This window comes from Arachis hypogaea, chromosome 14 (assembly GCF_003086295.3).
Source record: "Arachis hypogaea cultivar Tifrunner chromosome 14, arahy.Tifrunner.gnm2.J5K5, whole genome shotgun sequence".
Lineage (NCBI taxonomy): Eukaryota > Viridiplantae > Streptophyta > Magnoliopsida > Fabales > Fabaceae > Arachis > Arachis hypogaea.
In genome coordinates, this window is record NC_092049.1 from 70,716,709 (window position 1) to 70,738,183 (window position 21,475).

Here is a 21,475-nt window from a genome sequence, read left to right on the forward strand (position 1 = left end):
AAAATAGCTTCCCAGTTATTGGGGCTGATTTGGGTAGTCCCTTTGAATTTGTTTTTATCACAACTTCGCGCTTTTAGTATCATGTTGATCTTTATCTCGTCTAGGCACTTTTTCTAGGCTTTTGGTAGTGCTTGGAGCCTTGTCGCTCGATTTCTTTGAGTGGCTTTTGTGCTTGTGGCTTTGATTCCTTTTGAGGCAATAAACAAAAATCCTATTTTGTTTGGACCTTTTGCGAGGTCTCTGCCAAGTATTACTTTTTGTAGCCTTCGCACTTTATGTGGATCGACTTCGTCATGTCGGGCCCTTCTAAGTTATTTTTGTAATCCTCTTTTTTGGACCTTATTCAGGTCTCTTTCAGGGATTACGTTTATAAATTTTACGTTTTGGGCCGACTTCGTCATGTCGGATCAAGTTATTTTGTAATCCTCTTTCTTGGACTTTGTTCAAGTCTCTTTCAGGGATTACTTCTATAACTTTATGTTTTGGGCCAACTTCGTCATGTCGGGCCCTTCTAAGTTACTTTTGTAATCCTCTTTCTTGGACATTGTTCAGGTCTCTTTCAGGGATTACTTCTATAACTTTATGTTTTGGGCCGACTTCGTCATGTCGGGCCCTTCTAAGTTACTTTTGTAATCCTCTTTCTTGGACCTTGTTCAGGTCTCTTTCAGGGATTACTTCTATAACTTTATGTTTTGGGCCGACTTCGACATGTCGGGCCCTTTTAAGTTAAAGTAATCCTCTTTTATAGGGTTGGCCAGACCTCTTTCCAGGGTTTACTTATAATTTGGTTTGACTTGGTCCGACTTCTTAACGTCGGCCAGTCTTTTAAGTTATTATTTAGCAATCTATCAGGACCTCGTCAGGTCCTTTCTCCGGATCACTTTCGATAACTTCTTGCATTATTCTATTTTCATCTTTGCCGATTTGTAGAAGGTGGGTTAAATCCTCGTTTAGTCGACCTTTAGATGAATTTGGTTTTCATCTTTGTTGGTCTTTATCGTGATCATGCAGTGAATTTGTTTTTCACTTTCTGCCAATCTCTCGCTTTATAATCGGACGATGAATGTTTCAGATTAATGCGTCTTGAAAACTTTGTAGAACGTCTAATATATTTTATTTAAAAGAAAATGAAAATATGTACATATAGAGTTTTTATCCTTTTGAGTCAGACAATTTCTGGATCTCAACTTGGTGCCTCATTAAAAAACCTTTTCAGGAAAAAGAGTGCATCTTATGATGAGATCTTTTACGTTCTCTAACTATAGTACCTTCTTAGGTTGCAGGCGTGCCACGACCTAGGAAGTTCTCGCCCGTCGAGTTCGGATAGTCTGTAGTAGCCCTTCCCAAGTACTTCTATGACTCGGTAGGGTCCTTTCCAGTTTGCTGCCAGCTTTCCTTCTCCGGGTCGAGTTGTTCCAATATCATTTCAGATTAGGATGAGATCATTCTCAGGGAAACCTCTTGGCACTACCTTTTGATTATATCTGGAAGCCATTCAACATTTTAGTGCTTCTTCCCTGATCCGAGCTCTTTCTTGGATTTCAGGAAGTAGGTCGAGTGATGAGATATTTTGGTGAAAAATGAATTTCTCCGAAAACACCCAAATCTAACCGGCAAGTGCACCGGGTCGCATCAAGTAATAAAAACTCACGGGAGTGAGGTCGATCCCACAGGGATTGAAGGATTGAGCAATTTTAGTTTAGTGGTTGATTTAGTCAAGCGAATCAAGATTTGGTTGATTGATTGGTGATTTGCAGAATTTAAATTGCATGGAATTAAAGAGAGCAGGAAATTAAATTGCTGAATCTTAAAGAACAAGAAATTAAATTGTAGAAATTTAGAGTGCAAGAAATGTAAATTGCGGAATCTTAAAGTGCAAGGAATGTAAATGACTTGAATTGTAAAGGGGATTGGGACTTGGATTTGCAGAAATTAAACAAGGAAAAGTTAAATTGCATTAAACAGAAGAGAAAAAGGGAATTGGGATTGAATCAGATCCGAAATAGCAAAGTAGATGAACATGGAAAGCAGTAAACAGAGAATTGAAATAGGAAATCAGATCTCAGGACCCAGAGACTAGAAAACCAAGTCTAGATCTCAATGCCTTCCTAGATCCAACAAGAACAATTGCAAGGAAATTGTAAATTGCAAAGAAATTAGATGAGAAGCAAGTAATGGAAACAGAAATTCAAATTTAGTAAATAAACAGAGAGATCCAAGGATGAGATTGAAACAGAATTTCTTCAATTCTCTAACCCCAGATCCAAGACAATTGTAATTGAAATTGAAAGCAATAAAACTGAGAGGAAGAGGAGTGAATTCTCCTTCCCCAAGACAAAAGAAATTAAAGATCACTCAATATCCAAAGCTCTCCGGAAACTATTATGAAAATTTAAAAGGAAAGCTCCCCGAAGAACTTGAATTCTATCCTATTTATACACTTTCTTCAAATGATCTTCAAGCCTTGAGTTGGGCCTTTGCTCTTGGTGGAATTGGGTTGAAAGAGGCCTTGGTTGGTTGCTCTTGAAGTTTGGAGAAGAACCAAAGTGAACCAATTGAACCGGGTTTGAGTTTTGCAAAAGTTGGACCAAAAGTTTGAGCAGCCCATAAAATTTGCTGATATGAACGTTGGTGCCAACGTTAGGGGTCTAACTTTGACCCTAACGTTGGCCTTGCCTTGTGTGCTTGTGGCGCCAACGTTAGCCACCAAGTTAGGGGGCTAACGTTGGCGCAAACTTTTGCTCCTCCTTGTGATTTTCATGTGCCAACGTTAGCCTCAAAGTTAGGGGGCTAACGTTGGCGCAAACTTTTGGTGCCCAGGGAGGATTTCTTCATGCCAACGTTAGCCTCAAAGTTAGGGGGCTAACGTTGGCGCAAACTTTTGGTGCCCAGGGGTAAATTTCATGTGCCAACGTTAGCCTCAAAGTTAGGGGCTAACGTTGGTGCAAACTTTTGGTACCCAGGGAATGATTTTCAAGTTCCAACGTTAGCCTCCAAGTTAGGGGGCTAACGTTGGGGCTAACTTTTCAACCAAAAGTTTGTGCAAAAGTTTGATGCTAACTTTAGGTCCAGCTTTTTGCTTCCTGGTTCAATTTCACTTATTCCATTGTCTTCTCTTTACTCCTAGCTAGTCCTTCTTGCTTCAACCTTTCTCCAAGCTTTCTTCACCTATAATTAATTAACCAAACTCATCAAAGCTATGCTCATAATCATGAGATATTCATTCTATCATAATATGCAACAATTTTAGCATAAAACCTCATGAAATGGCATGAATTCATACATGGTTGATTCAATCAAGGGAAACATGAAAATCTACCTAATTGGCTTGCTTGTGGCTCAAGAAAGTGCATAATTCTAATGAAAACAAAAGAAAAAGACTAGTTAAACTAGGCTAAGATGACTTGTCATCACAACACCAAACTTAAAGCTTGCTTGTCCCCAAGCAAGATAAGATTTATTGAGAAGAAAGAATGAAATGGAAGAGGATGTTCATGCTAGCAGAGTATTATTGATAGTTCATGGGGTTTTGTGTGGATATGTAAATACTCACTTCTTACTGACTCCTAGGCCTAGAAAGTCTCCTTCAAGCTTCAAGTAACATACTGCTATGACCTCTCATTATTCCTTCATCCTTGGCTATTACTTTGTTTATAAGCTTTATTTGAGTGTCATGTGTAGCAAGTTCATTTTCTTTTCTTTATACTTGACACATTATTCACCATAGACACTTGGCTCACATTCCTTCTTAAAACATTGATGCCCAGCACCTCTTTGGGTTACTAAATGCCTTGTAGTTAGGTTGCTCTTGATAGTGGACTTTCAGCTGATGATCCCGGATTAGTTAACCCAAGTCACCGAGTGTTGATGCACTTCTAAGAGCTTACTAATCCAAGCAGATCCTAATACAAAGACATCACAGGCATATATTTTAAAGTTCAAGCTATTGGTGTCCAGCTTTGTTTCTTTTTGTTTCCTTTTGTTCTGCCACTTTTTGGCTATCTTTTTTTCTTTCCTTCTTTTTGTTTTTCTTTCTAACCAAGGAATTTTTTATTTAATTGAGATTCATAGGCAGTAGGCCACTCTTTACTTAGAAGGAGATATCCTGGCTCTTTATTCACTAAAAGTGAGCTATTATACAATCACACACATACCACCACTTACTTTTATTCTACTTCTATCTAACAGAGACTATCTTGCTTCACATTCAAACTTTTTCTTTTATTGAACTTAAAGATGCAGGGGACAACACATGCTTCTTGTCAAGTGAAAGTAAACACACAAGCACACACATAAACTCGCCTACTTATTTTAAAAGAAATTTGAATCTGTTTGAACTAAATGAACACTTTAACAAGATATCAATCAAAAGTATTTCTCAACAGCAAAAGTTAAGTATAGATACAACCTATTGGTTTGCATTTCTTTTGTTCTTCTTTCTGCTGTGCCCATTTTTGAGTCTTGATGCATAGTATCTTCAATTGGTGGTTAACTCCCAGACTTAATTTCCTGCTACTTCTTCTGATTCAACAGGTTAACTCTGGGCAAACTTTTGTGTCCTTGCTAAAGTTTATGAACATGAGACTAAACAAAAACAGTTAAGTTGTTTGAATAATCTGTTTGATTGCTTGGAACTTGCAATGTGCAGGAAGTTAGAATGAAGTTTTGGTGGAACACCAAACTTAGCATCTTGCATTCTCCCTTCGATTGTTTTTGGTGTGTAACACCAAACTTAGCTTCTAGCAATACATAGCAGTTATGCAACACTTTTATTGAAAAAGTTATGAAAAGAAAACTACCTCAGGTTGGGTTGCCTCCCAACAAGCGCTCTTTTATTGTCACTAGCTTGACATTGAGGCTTTCTTTTATGGTGGTTGGTGCTTGTAGGGCCTCAATTTGTCTCCTCTGACCGTGATCCTCTTCTTTGTTCTCTGGTGTTCAATTTCAGCATGCTCTAATGAGAGTATGTTGCTGACAGTGTAGTAATCCTCGGTTTGTTGATTTGCCCCCAGCTGTTGATATATCAGTTGCACTTTGTCACCTTTGGAAAGCCCCTCTGTTGGAATCTTTCTATTCTTCCAACCCCTTTTTGCTTTGTTTCTGCGTTTCATCTTTCCTTTTGTTGATCTTTCTTTTCTGGCCGTAGGCTTTCCTTGGGGGCCTCTCTTTTCAGTGGCTAATACTCTAATACCCTCTTGGGTTTCTTCATCAGTCTGCACAATCTTTAGCATTGGGATGTTGCTGTGACTTTCCTGGTCATTTTTCATATAGTCTTTCTTTTCCTTGCTAAATTGTGCCTCTGGTAATACCTTTAGAGTGACACTCTGGTCATGCATCCTGAGAGTTAATTCCCCTTCCTCTACGTCTATGATAGCTCTAGCAGTGGCCAAGAATGGCCTTCCTAGTATGACAGAGTCACCATCATCATCGTTTGATTCTAGAACCACAAAATTATTAGGGTATATAAAACTGTCCACCTTGACCAAAAGATTTTCAATTACACCCCTGGGGTATACCATTGACTTGTCTACCAGCTCTAGAGACATTTGTACTGGTTTGACCTCCTCTATATGCAGCTTTTTCACCAAGGAGGATGGTATTAAGTTAATACTTGCTCCGAGATCGCACATTGCTTTAGTGATGGTCAATTCCCCAATGGTGCAAGGCAACAGGAAGCTCCCTGGGTCCTCAAGCTTGGGAGGAAGCCCCTTTTGAATCAAGGCCCTGCATTCCTCAGTAATCATTATGGTTTCTTTCTCATCCCAGCTTCTTTTCTTGTTGATAAGATCCTTCAGAAACTTGGAATATAGAGGCATTTGCTCAAGTGCTTCAGCCAAGGGAATATTAATTTCCAGCTTCTTGAAGGTCTCAAGGAACTTGTGAAAATGCTGGTCTTTAACCTCTTTGTTGAACCTTTGGGGATAAGGCAGTGGAGGTGTGATGCTCTTTCCTATTTGCTGCTGTCCCTGAGCTACTTCCTTTGAGCTATATGGCTGGTTGTCCTTCTCTTTAAGTTTCTCAGTGCTTTTGTTTGGCATCACAACTTGCTCCTTAGCTTCATCTGCCTTTGGTTGATTCTCATCCTCCGTTGGTTCTTTGATGTTCTCTGCTTGCTTCTTTGTAGTGTCATTGTTGCTTATCAATGTTCTCCCACTTCTTAATTGTATTACCTTGCATTCCTCCTTGGGATTTGGAATTGTGTCACTGGGCAGTGAGTTTGAAGGTCTCTCAACAGATACTTGCTTGGAGAGTTGCCCCATCTGTCTCTCTAGGCTCTTCAGGGAGGCTTCCTGATTCTTGGTTACCATTTCCTGGTGTTTCAACATTTTGTCTATCATGGCCTCCAAGTGAGTGATTCTTTGGGCTTCAGGTGATACTTGAGGTGGGTTATGAGATGTGGGTGGTGGATGGTAGGTATTTTGGTTGGTGGGTTGGTTATTAGATTGGTATTGGTTGAGGTTGGGGTAGTTGTTTTGAGGTTTTCTGTAGGGGTTTTGGTTAGTTTGCTGCTGGTTGTGGTTTTGGTTGCTTCTTGGGTTGTGTTGGTTTGAGTTCCTCTGCCATGGTTGTTGGTTTTGGGTGTGGTTATCTCCCCATCTGAGGTTTGGGTGGTTTTTCCAGGATGGATTGTATGTATCACCATACACTTCATTTGGTCCTTGGTTGTGCATATACTGTACTTGCTCTTGTTGTTGTTCTTCTTGAGTTTCTTCACTCTGTCCCCATGTGGTTGATGGTTGGCTAGTGTTAACTGCTGCAACTTGGAGACTATCAATCCTCTTGGCCATTTGCTCAAATTGTTGTTGAATTTGCTGCTGCATCATCTTGTTTTGAGCTAGGATTGAATCCACTCCTTCTAGCTCCATTACTCCTCTCCTTTGTGATGGTTGGCGGCCTCTTTGATGAGCAAAGAAATATTGGTTGTTGGACACCATGTCAATGAGTTCTTGAGCTTCTTCTGCAGTTTTCATGAGTTGCAAGGAACCTCCAGCTGAATGATCCAAAGCTTCCTGGGATTTCAGTGTCAAGCCTTCATAGAAGTTTTGAAGCTTCTCCCACTCATTAAACATGGCAGGGGGACATTTCCTGATCAGAGCCTTGTACCTCTCCCATGCCTCATAGATGGGTTCGGCCTCCATTTGTGTAAATATTTGTACCTCAGCCTTTAACCTTATAATCCTCTGAGGTGGATAAAATTTTGCAAGGAACTTGGTTACCAAATCATCCCAGTTATTGATGCTGTCCCTTGGAAAAGATTCCAACCATTGAGTGGCCTTGTCCCTGAGAGAAAATGGGAATAGCATCAGCTTGTAGCTGTCAGGGGGCACTCCATTAGTTTTGACAGTGTTGCATATCCTCAAGAAAGTGGATAAATGTTGGTGTGGGTCCTCAAATGGTCCTCCACCAAAAGAGCAATTGTTCTGAACCAAAGTGATGAGTTGTGGCTTGAGTTCAAAATTGTTAGCATTGACATTTGGAGCCAAGATGCTGCTCCCACAATGTCTAGGATTTGCAAAGGTATAGGAAGCCAAAACTCTCCTCTGGGGTGGGTTGCCATTGTTGTTGTCTTCTCCACCTAGTGGATTGGTTAAATGTTCCTCCATCTCTTGGAATTCTTCGTCTGATTCCTCTTCTCCAACAATATTTTTCCCTCTTTCAGCTCTTCTTAACCTCCTGAGAGTTCTTTCGTCTTGTTCATGAAAATTGGGTATGGTTCTTCTTGTACCTGACATACAAGCAGAGCATGAGAAATGCACAAAACCAGTGACACTTCAATTTACTGCTAGATTGAAGTGTTAGTTAGTTTAAGCAAAAAATCAAACAGTTAGTGGGTTAATCAAAATTAAAGAAAAAGTGCTTGATCTAGATTACCACCTCACTTAATCATTGTCAATCTAATCAATCCCCGGCAACGGCGCCAAAAACTTGATGAGATATTTTGGTGAAAAATGAATTTCTCCCAAAACACCCAAATCTAACCGGCAAGTGCACCGGGTCGCATCAAGTAATAAAAACTCACGGGAGTGAGGTCGATCCCACAGGGATTGAAGGATTGAGCAATTTTAGTTTAGTGGTTGATTTAGTCAAGCGAATCAAGATTTGGTTGATTGATTGGTGATTTGCAGAATTTAAATTGCATGGAATTAAAGAGAGCAGGAAATTAAATTGCTGAATCTTAAAGAACAAGAAATTAAATTGCAGAAATTTAGAGTGCAAGAAATGTAAATTGCGGAATCTTAAAGTGCAAGGAATGTAAATGACTTGAATTGTAAAGGGGATTGGGACTTGGATTTGCAGAAATTAAACAAGGAAAAGTTAAATTGCATTAAACAGAAGAGAAAAAGGGAATTGGGATTGAATCAGATCCGAAATAGCAAAGTAGATGAACATGGAAAGCAGTAAACAGAGAATTGAAATAGGAAATCAGATCTCAGGACCCAGAGACTAGAAAACCAAGTCTAGATCTCAATGCCTTCCTAGATCCAACAAGAACAATTGCAAGGAAATTGTAAATTGCAAAGAAATTAGATGAGAAGCAAGTAATGGAAACAGAAATTCAAATTTAGTAAATAAACAGAGAGATCCAAGGATGAGATTGAAACAGAATTTCTTCAATTCTCTAACCCCAGATCCAAGACAATTGTAATTGAAATTGAAAGCAATAAAACTGAGAGGAAGAGGAGTGAATTCTCCTTCCCCAAGACAAAAGAAATTAAAGATCACTCAATATCCAAAGCTCTCCGGAAACTATTATGAAAATTTAAAAGGAAAGCTCCCCGAAGAACTTGAATTCTATCCTATTTATACACTTTCTTCAAATGATCTTCAAGCCTTGAGTTGGGCCTTTGCTCTTGGTGGAATTGGGTTGAAAGAGGCCTTGGTTGGTTGCTCTTGAAGTTTGGAGAAGAACCAAAGTGAACCAATTGAACCGGGTTTGAGTTTTGCAAAAGTTGGACTAAAAGTTTGAGCAAAAGTTAGGGGAGCAGCCCACAAAATTTGCTGATATGAACGTTGGTGCCAACGTTAGGGGTCTAACTTTGACCCTAACGTTGGCCTTGCCTTGTGTGCTTGTGGCGCCAACGTTAGCCACCAAGTTAGGGGGCTAACGTTGGCGCAAACTTTTGCTCCTCCTTGTGATTTTCATGTGCCAACGTTAGCCTCAAAGTTAGGGGGCTAACGTTGGCGCAAACTTTTGGTGCCCAGGGAGGATTTCTTCATGCCAACGTTAGCCTCAAAGTTAGGGGGCTAACGTTGGCGCAAACTTTTGGTACCCAGGGAATGATTTTCAAGTTCCAACGTTAGCCTCCAAGTTAGGGGGCTAACGTTGGGGCTAACTTTTCAACCAAAAGTTTGTGCAAAAGTTTGATGCTAACTTTAGGTCCAGCTTTTTGCTTCCTGGTTCAATTTCACTTATTCCATTGTCTTCTCTTTACTCCTAGCTATTCCTTCTTGCTTCAACCTTTCTCCAAGCTTTCTTCACCTATAATTAATCAACCAAACTCATCAAAGCTATGCTCATAATCATGAGATATTCATTCTATCATAATATGCAACAATTTTAGCATAAAACCTCATGAAATGGCATGAATTCATACATGGTTGATTCAATCAAGAGAAACATGAAAATCTACCTAATTGGCTTGCTTGTGGCTCAAGAAAGTGCATAATTCTAATGAAAACAAAAGAAAAAGACTAGTTAAACTAGGCTAGGATGACTTGTCATCATCGAGCTCTTCCCTTTGAAGTTGGGAGTTGGCTTCTTCATTGTAATGGACCACTCTAGGCGACCGTTCCTCGATCTCTACCGGGATCATTGCCTCCGTTCCGTATGCTAATCGGAAGGGTGATTCCTTTGTGGTGGAATGTGGCGTTGTTCGATATGCCCATAGGACTTGTGGAAGTTCTTCGGCCCAAGCTCCCTTTGCATCTTGCAATCTCCGTTTTAGCCCAGTCAATATGACTTTGTTAGCAGCTTCGGCTTGTCCATTGGCTTGGGGATGTTCAACGGAGGTGAACTGGTGCTTTATGTTCAAGTCGGCTACTAATATTCTGAAGCCTGCATCTGTGAATTGGGTGCCATTGTCTATGGTGATGGAGTATGGAATCCCGAACCTTGTGACAATGTTCCTATATAGAAATTTTCGACTTCTTTGAGCAGTGACGTTAGCTAGGGGTTCTACCTCGATCTACTTTGTGAAATAGTCTACCCCTACTATGAGGAATTTAACTTGTCCCGATCCTTGGGGAAAGGGTTCGAGAAGGTCGAGTCCCCATTTTGCGAATGGCCAAGGTGAGGTTACGCTGATGAGCTCCTCTGGCAGGGCGATGTGAAAGTTGGCATGTTTTTGACATGGTGGACATGTCTTTACAAACTCTGTTGCCTCCTTTTGTAGAGTTGGCCAATAAAATCCTACCCGAAGTACTTTTTTTGGTGAGTGCTTGTGCTCCGAGATGATTGCCACAGATGCCACTGTGTATTTGTTCTAGGACTTCCTTCGTGTTGGAAGTCGGTACACATTTTAGCAATGGTATTGAAATTCCTCTTTTGTATAGAGTATTGTTTATGATAGTATAGTATTGTGCCTCCCGTTTTAACCTTTTTGCCTCCTTCTCATCTGTAGGAAGTGTTTCTGTTTTGAGGTAGTTAATTATAGGAGTCATCCATCCTTGATCTAGACCTGTTATGGCTAGGACTTTTTCCTCTTCTGAGATTGACGGGTTCTGCAGTATTTCTTGGATGAGGCTTCTATTGTTGCCTCCTGGTTTGGTGCTGGCTAGTCTTGAGAGTGCGTCAGCTCAGGCATTCTGTTCGCGAGGTATGTGACAGATCTCATATTCCCAAAATTGTCCGAGCTGTTCCCTGGTTTTACCCAGGTATTTTTTCATATTGGGGTTTTTGGCTTGGTAGCTCCCCGTTATTTGTGAAGTGATTACTTGTGAGTCACTGAAGATAATGAGTTTTTGAGCTCCAACCTCTTTAGCCAGCTTTAAACCAGAGAGTTCCATTTGGGTTCATTGATTACTTTCTATTATCACACCTGCGCCGCTTCCAGTCTTATTCGAGGAACCGTCCACGTAGAGATTCCATTATGTGAGGTTTCCAAAGTATCTGTAAATTCGGCAATGAAGTCGGCTAAATACTGTGATTTGATGGCTGTTCGAGCTTCATATTGGAGGTCGAACTCGGATAATTCGACTACCCATTGTAAGATTCTGCCTGCTATATCTATTTTCTGCAATATCCCTTTTATGGGCTGGTTGGTCAGAACCTTAATGGTGTGAGCTTGGAAGTACGGGCGAAGTCGTCGAGATGTTAGTATGAGAGCATAGGCAAACTTTTCTATTTTTTGGTAGTTCAGCTCGGATCCCTGTAATGCTTTACTGATAAAGTATACGGGGTTGTTGCCTGCTGTTCTCTTCTCGAACGAGTGCTGAGGCTACTGCCCGACTTCCTACCGTGAGGTATAATATGAGTGGTTCTCCTTCTCGTGGCCGAGATAGGATAGGTGGCCGTCCTAAAAATCTTTTGAAATCTTAGAAGGCTTGCTCGCACTCCATTGTCCATTCAAACTTCTTTCCTTTCCTTAGAGTAGCATAGAAGGAGAGAGATCTTATCGCTGATCCCGCTAAGAATCTGGATAAGGCTGCCAGTCTCCCGTTGAGTTGTTGTACCTCTTTGACACAAGTTGGGCTCTTCATGTTGAGTATGGCCTGGCATTTATCCGGATTTGCCTCAATTCCTCTTTGTGTGAGCATAAAACTTAATAATTTGCCTGCTTTTATTGCAAAGGTGCATTTTGCAAGGTTGAGTCGCATGCCATGCTTCCTTATAATGTCGAACACTTGGACCAGGTCGGACAATAATGTCTCTTCACTTTGTGTCTTTATCAACATATCGTCCATGTAGACTTCCATGATTTTTCCGATATGGTCTGAAAAGACTTTATTCATTAGCCTTTGATAAGTAGCTCCCGCGTTCTAAAGACCAAAAGGCATCACAATGTAGCAGTAATTTGCTTTTGGTGTTAAAAACGCGGTCTTTTCTTGATCTGGTGGATACATGGGGATTTGATTGTAACCAGAATATGCATCCATAAATGAGAGGTATTTATATCAGGAGGAGGCATCTACCAGAGCGTCGATGCTTGGGACTGGATAAGGGTCTTTTGGGCAGGCTTTGTTGAGATCTGTATAGTCGGTGCATATTCGCCACTTCCCGTTTAATTTTTTCACCAAGACGACATTAGCTAACCACAGTGGGTACTTGACTTCTCTTATGAATCCTGCCTCCAGTAGAGCTTGTACCTGCTCTTCCACAGCTTGGGATCTTTCGGGTCCGAGCTTTCTACGCTTCTGTTGTACTGGCCGAGATCCAGGGTAGACTGCTAGCTTATGACATGTTAACTCGGGGTCTATGCCTGGCATGTCTGCAGCCTTCCACGCAAAGAGGTTGGCGTTTTCTCGTAAGAACTGTATGAGTGATTCTTTTATGTCTCCTTTTAGAATCGTGCCAATATTGGTTGTTTTGTCCGGGATGTCTCCGATCTGGACTTTCTCTACTTCACCTTCAGGTTGTGGACGGAGTTTTTCTCGCCTCTGAACTCCACCAAGTTCGATTGTGTGGAATTCTACTCCTCTGCCTCTGAGGTTTAGAATTTCGTTATAACAACGACGCACCGTCTTCTGATATGCTTTTATTGTAGCTATCCCTTCTACAGTTGGGAATTTCATGCATAGATGCAGAGTTGAAACTATTGCACCAAGTTGATTTAATGTTGTCCGACCTATCAAGGCGTTGTAGGCTGAACTCACGTTGACCACGATGTAGTCTATTTTGAGAGTTCTGGATTGGTTTCCTTTTCCGAACGTTGTGTGTAGTGAGATGTATCCAAGGGGTTGTAGTGGGGTATCTCCCAGTCCGAACAGGCAGTTCGGGTATACTCTAAGTTCTTTTTCTTCTAAGCCGAGCTTAGCGAAGGTAGTTTTGAATAAGATGTCGGCGGAGCTCCCTTGGTCTATTAATGTGCAGTGGAGATTGGCGTTTGCCAGTATGATGGTGATGACCATGGGATCGTCGTGTCCTGAGATGATACCGGATGCGTCTTCTTTGGTGAACGTGATTGCAGGGATGTCGGACGCTTCCTCCTTTCCTTCGACATGATATACTTCTTTGAGATATCTTTTGCGGGATGATTTGGAGATTCCCCCTCCTACAAATCCTCCGTGTATCATATCAACATGTCTTTCTGGCGTACGAGGTGATCGCTCGGATTGTCTGACCTCCTCGTCCCTCCTCCTTTTTCTTTGCTCATCGTCTCGGGTGGCCAAATACCGATCTAATTTTCCTTCTCTTACTAACTTTTCTGTGACATTTTTTAGATCGAAGCATTCGTTGGTGGAATGTCCACGGACACGATGGTATTCACAATACTCGTTTCGGTTTCCTCCTCCTCTTTTGCCTTTGAGTGGTCGAGCTGGGGGAATTTTTTCTTTGTGGCAGACTTCCTTGTACACATCCACAAGAGACACTCGAAGGGGGTGTAATTATGATATTTTTTAATTTTTTCCCCTTGTCGATCTTCCTTCTTTTTGGACTCTTTATTTTTATTTCGGTAGGTGAATCTCGATTTTGAGTTTTCTCCTAGTCGAGAATTTTCTTCCATGTTAATGTGTTTCTCCGCTTGTTTTTGCACTTCGTCCAGAGATGTGGGGTACTTCTTTGATATGGATTGGCTAATGATGCGGGAAAAACTTGTCTCTCAATAAATCTTCCTTCGGCAAGTGTACCGAAGTTGTCGTCAAGTAAAAACTCACAATAGAGTGAGGTCGAATCCCACAGGGATTGATTGATCAAGCAACTTTAATTAGAAGAATGTTCTAGTTGAGCGAGTCCAGAATTTGGGTTGAGAGTTGCAGAAAATAAAATGGCGGGAATGTAAATAACAGAAAAGTAAATGCTAGAATTAAAGGACTGGAAGTAAATGACTGAAAATAAATTGCAGAATTGTAAATGGGAATGGGGTATTTGCTCATAAAAGTAAATCGCAGAAATTAAAGAGAATGGGTAAGACTAGAGATGGGGAGTTCATTGGGCTTAGGAGATGTTGTAATTCTCCGGATCAAGTTCATTTTCATCTCTTCCTCAATCAATGGACTCATTGATCTCCTTGGCAATCTTAAGTGATTGAATTGCAATTTTTTGCAATTCAATCTCTCAAATCTTGATCAATAGCCAATTCCTTGGTCAATTGCTCATGAGAAGAGATGAAGTATGGTCACTGATTATACCACATGCATTTCCCAAACTAAGTATTGAGAGGGTTACAGTCACATACCCATCCAAACCCAATTTGGTCCAGCATGAGAAATCATTTCTAGCTTGATCTCTTCATTCCTCTTCCAAGGTTCAAAAGAGATCCAAGTTTGAATAGCTTCTCTTCCAAGATAACTACTCAATTGGATGAAGATCGAAAGCTTTCAAGTAAAATCAAGAGGAAAGATAGAAGAAGAACAATGAAGATTAGTATTGATCCATTAAATTACAATAGAGCTCCCTAACCCAATGAAAGGGGTTTAGTTGTTCATAGCTCTTGAAGATGAAAACAAAGATGGAGAATACATCATAAAACTAGAAATTGCAAAGAAAGTAAAATACAGAGAGTGGTTCTTCAGCCTCCAGAACTCCTTTACAATTCAAAGCTACTCCTATATATACTACTCTTCTCAGCTTCTAGTTCACTCTTCAAGTCTTGGGCCTTTGGATCTTGAGTTTGAAGCAGTTCCTTTCTTTATTTGGGCTTGGCTTTACTTGCAGAGAGAAAGTGCGGAGTGGGCAGAGACTTAAGCTCAGGGCGTAAGGAGTGTTAATCATTTAGTGAAAAGTCCAAGTTCGGGAATGTTAGTGACACTTAACATTGTCACTAACGTTCCAATGCACCCCTTTTGCCTCACGTTAAAACCCACGTTAACTAGGTTAACATGGCTTTTAACGTTGCCTTGTCAACCTTTGAGAACGTTAGTGACACTCAACATTGTCACTAACGTTCCAGTGTGCCCCTTCTTGCTTCACGTTAAAGCTCACGTTAACTAGGTTAACGTGGCTTCTAACGTGGCCTTTGCCATCCTTCGAGAACGTTAGTGACATTCAACATTGTCACTAACGTTCCAATGTGCCCCTAGGTCTCACGTTGGAGTCCACGTTAACTAGGTTAACGTGGCTTCTAATGTGGCCATCTTTTAGCCATCCCAACGTTAGTGACAATGTTGAGTGTCACTAACATTGGCTTCTCTTCCCCCCTTTAACGTTAGAGGCCACGTTAACTAGGTTAACGTGGCTTCTAACGTGGCCACTTATGAGTAATTGCCAACATTAGTGACAATGTTGAGTGTCACTAACGTTGGCTCAACTTCTCTTCTCCACGTTAGAGTTCACGTTAACTTGGTTAACGTGACTCTCTAACGTGGGCATTGATGGCTTTTTTGAGAGTGTTATTGGCAATCACTTTTCTCATTAATCTTGCAAGTTACCTCCCCTTTTCTTGCTTCTTTTTGGTCCTGAAATCAAGCAACAAAGTGCATCAAAGCTCTAGTCCAAGTCATAAGTAATGCAACATAATATTTGTCACTAAACTTATGCAAAATCCTCATGAAATCATGTAAAATGCACAATGTATGCTTGAGTCAAGGCATAAGTGAATATTTACCCAAAACTAGCTTATTTCCTAAAGAAATGCATGAAACTGGCCAAGATGCCCTGGCATCACAACACCAAACTTAAAGCTTGCTTGTCCCTAAGCAAGTACTGGAACAAGAGAATGATGAATGGAATATCCAGAGGAATGAGTCATCCTTGTGGAAGTCATATTACTGATTTTATGGTGGTTTCATGCATAGCAACTTAGGTTCATTCCATTACTGGCTTTCAGACCTTTATTCTGTCCTAAAACACCCACTTTGTTCATATCCCATGAGACTTTTATTCATTGATCCTTTTATTGTTATTATAAGGGTTGTTTGTGTTATTTAGGCTAGGTGCTCTGTAAGGGGGCAACTCTTTAAGATAAGCTTTCAGCCAACACTCCCGAACCAGTTGGTTCAAGGTGCTAGGTGTTGAGACACCCCTAAGGACTTACTCCCTCAAGCCTATCCCCCATACATACACACTACAGGCATTTAGTTTATTTATTTTCTTTTCTTGAGACCTTGGTGTCCAGCACCTCTTTGGGTTACTAAGTGTTCTGTAGTGAAGGTTACTCTTGATAGTGGACTTTCAGCTGATAATCCCGAGTTAGTTAACCCAAGTTACCAAGTGATAAGGCACCCCTAAGAGCTTATTCATCCAAGTAGATCCCTCACACAGGAGCACCAGAGACACTTGCCTCAAGCTTAAAACCATTGATGCCTAGCCTTATTGTTTACTCTTTTTCTTTTATTTTTTTACTTCCATTGTTCTTTCCCTTTTCTCTTCTTAGGATCTTGTTATTAACTTAGTCTCATGAGTGTATCCAAAGCAAAGTATTCAGGATAGATAGTTGTCCTCCTAGCCTTGTGGTTGAACCAACTTAGCTAACTTATGACTACCCCAAAGATTCATGAATGCACTTCCACAATATGAACTCCACTCTGGTCTTTTAAAAACATAATCCTTCTCTTCTTCAATTTGATTTAAAAAGGGACAAGCTTACAAGAAAGGGAAGTAATGATGCAGTGACATAAAGACCAGTGCACATAGAATCTCTTCAATACCAAAAACTAAAAATAACATGATTTGAAAAAGGTTTAAACATAACATGGAAGCAAGTTCTATTTCATACAAGATCTTCCTTATTTAAAACACAGAGAAAGATGGAACAAAGAAGGAACTCCACCACCTTTTACTGTTGTGGGTGTCCACGCTCTTTTCCTTGCTTGTCCTCCTTGTTTCCTCTTGCATTTCCTCGCATCCGTGCCAATCTTGCTTGCTTCCAATCCTCAAGTGCCTTCCTCACTGACTCATGACTCTCTTCCACCCTTTGTCTTTTCTTTCGTGCTAATTCATCCTTCATTTCATCATACATGGCTATTCCTGGATGCAATATTGGCAGCTGTCCCACTAAGTAGCCGAGCCTGGCTTGAGTATTTATCTGATGTCCTGTTTGACTCATGTAAACTCCTTCTGCGAATGCCCTTTGCTCGTCCAATAGTTCTGCCTGTTCTATTTGTCTTCGATGCATCTCATGTATGTGTGCCCCTTGATGTGCTTGGATGTTGAGTAGCCTCTGGGTGGATTCTTGTTGCTCGTTTTGCCTTTGTTCCATCCTGTTGAATGCTTCTCCCCATTGTTGTCCTTGGCTTAGTTGCTGTTCCATCATTTGCCTTTGCCACTCATCTTGCTGCACCATCATCTGTAGTTGAAGCTCTTTCTGTGCTCCTTGGCTTTCCAAATATTGTCTAGATAAGCCATCAATGGCTTCCTGTAATTGGTGCATGTCCAAGGTCTGTGGTGCTTGTCCCTCTAAGACTTGTCCTTCAACTACTTGAGGAGCTGTCCTCTTTCTTTGCTTCCGTTGAGGCAGGGGGAGTGCTGCAGCATTCATCCTTTGGACCATTATTGGAATGCCTTCCTTTATCCAAACGGGGTCCTCATCTTCAAAAACCACTCTAGCTTTCTTGCATATTCGGTAAATGGTGCTGGGGTAACCTAATGTTCCTCTTGAGTCGCTTTTCTCTGCCATCTTTCTAATTCCTTGAGCTATGATCTCATGAACTTTGATTTCTCCTCCCTTGAGTATACAATGCAACATTGTTGCTCTCTCGAGATTCACCTCCGAGTTGTTTGCAGCTGGGAGAATAGACCTCCTTACTAGCTCGAACCACCCCTTAGCTTCAGGAGTGAGATCTGTTCTCTTAATGAACTTTGGTTTATTTCCTGCACCCCTTTCCCAGTCAGTTCCTGGTACACAAAGGTCTAGTAAAAGCTGGTCATAATTGGGGTTGTTGTCCAATCTTGAGTGGTAACTTTCTTCTTCAAATGGTATAGACCGTAGCTTCAATGCCCTCATTACACTCATGGGACCAAAATCCACCATTGTTCCTCTCACAAAGCTTGTATATGACTCATCTTTCTTATCATACCTAACTGCATTTGCATAAAATTCTCTTACGAGATTTGCATTCACCTTAGTGACCGGGTCAGTGAGGAGCTCCCATCTTCTCCTTTCTACCTTCTCTGTGATTTCGGGGCATTCAGTCTTCTTAACTTGAAATCCCAGCTCATAAATGATTTCCTTATCAACCATCCACCCGTATTGCAATGCATGATGCAAGCTTCTAAATCTCTTCTCATCATATGGGTGTTCTTCCATGGGTTCCTTTTTTTCAATGTTGCATGGCAACATTTTCCAACGTATTCCCTCTTTAGAACAAGTGTGTAACCCCTCTTCTTTAAGTGGCGAAATCTCCCCCATTTAATTGTCCAATCAATCCCTTTTTATGCTTCTTTTCCTTTCCTATAAAGATTTGAAATAAGGAAATTAATATAAAAAAAAATTTAAACTCTACGGCTAGAATAAAATGAAAGAAAGGATTTGATTGTTTGTTTATGAATTTCAACAAACTAACTAACTATTGGTGGTTCCTTATATGCATTTTGGTGGCACCATGGGGGTGACACCAAACTTAGTTTGAAGCAATGTGATGAAAAATTTTGTTCAAGCTCCCAAGACCAGCATGCATCTTGGTTTGCTTTGAACACCAAACTTATTCTTCACTATATACTGCATGATAAAGAATTCACCAAGTGTTTGTCAAGTTTGGGTTGAAATCATAAAGATTGACTTATTCATTATCATCTGAAAGCATATAAAACATGGGTTGCCTCCCATGAAGCGCTTCTTTAGCGTCACTAGCTTGACGTTTTTCTTTCATCACGGTGGTTGGTAGTGCTTAAAGTCCTCCCCTCTTGCTGTGGACTTGTATCCATTGGTTGGATCAATGATCTCCACATGTTCCAGGGAAAAACTCTGTTGATAGTGAAGACCTTAGGTAATTGAGATGGCACAGTAGGGAGATTAGGGGGAATATCTGGGAAGTAAGCTGAGACAACTCTATCCCCTGGAGAGAAGTCTTCCGTAGGGATCTTCTTATTCCTCCATCTCCTTGGTACCTTCTTCTTTGTTTCTTTTGAGGTTGCCTTCCCCTTGGTGACCTCTTTTCTCCAAGGAGTTGTGATGCTGTCTTCACCTGCCTCTAGAGGTTTGGGTTCATCCAACTTTTTCTTGAGTTGTGGCAATTGCTATTTTCCTTGTTTGTCAGTTAAGGGGGTCTCAGAATGAACTGGCTGTGCTTCAGTGCTTGTTTCCTCCTTCAGTGTCTCATTATTATTTGTGCTTAGTCCCTTGTCCTCTTGATCTGTTTCTTGTGAGAGTTTGAAAACATTTAAGCTGAGTCGTTCATCATGGATTCTCAATATTAGCTCCCCTTTCTCTACATCGATAAGTGCTCTGGCCATAGCTAGAAATGGTCTTCCCAATATGATTGAGTGAGTGTGACTTTCTTCCATGTCCAGAATGACAAAGTCTGTTGGGAGAAAGTACTTCCCAACCTTTAGCAACACATTTTCCACCACTCCTATTGCTTGCTTTTGAGTTTTCTCAGCCAGTCTGATAATGACATCTGTGGGCATTATCTCATTGATCTGCAGCCTCTTCACCAGGGATAAGGGCAGTAAGTAGATGCTGGCCCCTAAATCGCATAGTGCTCTGTCGAACATATTTTCACCTATGGCACAAGGGATATGAAAACTTCCTGGGTCTCTTCTTTTTGTAGGCAACTCAGGTTGAATAAGGGCACTACATTCCTTGTTCATCGCTATAGTCTGCCCTCCCTTGAGTGAGCTTTTCCTGGGAAGAAGTTCCTTCATATACTTGATGAATGCAAGCATTTGTTTAATTGCCTTGATGAATGGTATGTTCACATGCAGAGATGCAAACAAGTCTAGGAGCCTTGAGTATATTCTTTTTTCCACAGCACCATTGAGCAGTTGAGGGAATGGTACATAGAGCTTCAGCAGCTCTTGTTGTGAGATTTCTGGTTCTTTGTGATCTCTATCCTGCTCCTTTGTTGAGTTATCTTCAGGTTGTTTGCACATTTTGCCTTGCTTGTCTTCAATTTCTTGATCACTTGTAGTGACCATTTTACAATCTTCCCATCTTACTTTCTTTGCTTCTCCCTTGGGGTTTTTCTCAGTGTCACTTGGGAAGCTATTAGTAGGTTTGGGAATCTTCTCAGCTAAATATCCCACCTGGAATTCCAGCTTCCTAATGGTTTCTCCTTGGTTCTTAATATTGGCTCACACCTCCTCTTTGAACACATTATTTTCTTGAATCTCTTGGCATATTCCTTTAAGTAAGGCTTCAATCTTAGAGAGCCTGTCATCAATTGATGAGTGGTTCGGAGCAGATGTGCTGTTTTGGTTTTGATAAGTATGTGGAGAAGTGTTGTTGTGGGGGTGTTGAGATGTCCTCTGGGTGAATTGTTGGTGAGTTGCATTGTTGTTGGAGTTGTAACGTCTCTGGTCTTGGTTTTGATCTTGCTCACTTCCCCACCCAAAGTTCGGGTGATTTCTCCATCCAGGGTTGTAAGTCTTGGAGTATGGATCATAGTTTTTCCTTGGTGAATTCCCAATGTAGTTGGCTTGCTCCTGACTCCCTTCTGCTTCTTGGTTTACTCCTTCTTGTGTTGTTGATGAAGTGGAGATTGCTGCTACTTGGTTCATCTCCATCTTCTTGGTGAGGTCAGCCAGCTGCTGGGTAATGAGCTTGTTTTGGGCCAACAGAGCGTCTACATTGTTTAGCTCCATCACTCCTCTTGTGTTCCTCTTTCGGAAGCATAGAAGTAGTCGTTTTCTGCTACTGTTTCAATAACATCTATGGCTTCCTCAATGGTCTTCTTCTTGTTCAAGAACCCTCCAGATGAATGGTCTACTGCCTTCTTTGACTCATAAGAGAGCCCTTCATAGAAAATGTGCAGTTGGACCCATTCGTTGAACATGTCAGATGGACACCTCCTTGTTAAGTCTTTGAACCTCTCCCATGCTTCATACAGAGTCTCACCATCCTGTTGCCTGAAGGTTTGAACCTCAACTCTCAGCCTATTGATTCGTTGAGGAGGGTAGAATCTTGCTAAGAATTTGTTCACCACATCCTCCCAAGTTGTCAAGCTCTCCTTTGGGAAGGATTCCAGCCACTTGGCTGCCTTGTCTCTGAGTGAGAAGGGTAATAAGGGCAATCTATAGGCATCAGGATGAACACCATTGGATTTCACTGTGTCACATATTCTCAGGAAGGTGGTCAAATGTTGGTTGGGATCTTCTTGAACACTTCCTCCAAACGAGCAGTTGTTCTGAACAAGGGTGATGAGCTGTGGTTTAAGTTCAAAGTTGTTGGCATGGATTGTTGGCTTTTGGATGCTACTTCCAGAATTGCCTGGGTTTGGA

The 21,475-nt window shown here is 41.1% G+C and overlaps 1 non-coding gene across 1 annotated transcript; it reads left to right on the forward strand.

The window, feature by feature from the left end:
* Window positions 1-21,028: 21,028 nt before the first annotated feature.
* LOC112746620 (small nucleolar RNA R71) lies at window positions 21,029-21,132 on the forward strand. The gene has a single exon (XR_003174492.1). It is a non-coding gene; the product is annotated as a small nucleolar RNA R71 (small nucleolar RNA).
* Window positions 21,133-21,475: the final 343 nt, after the last annotated feature.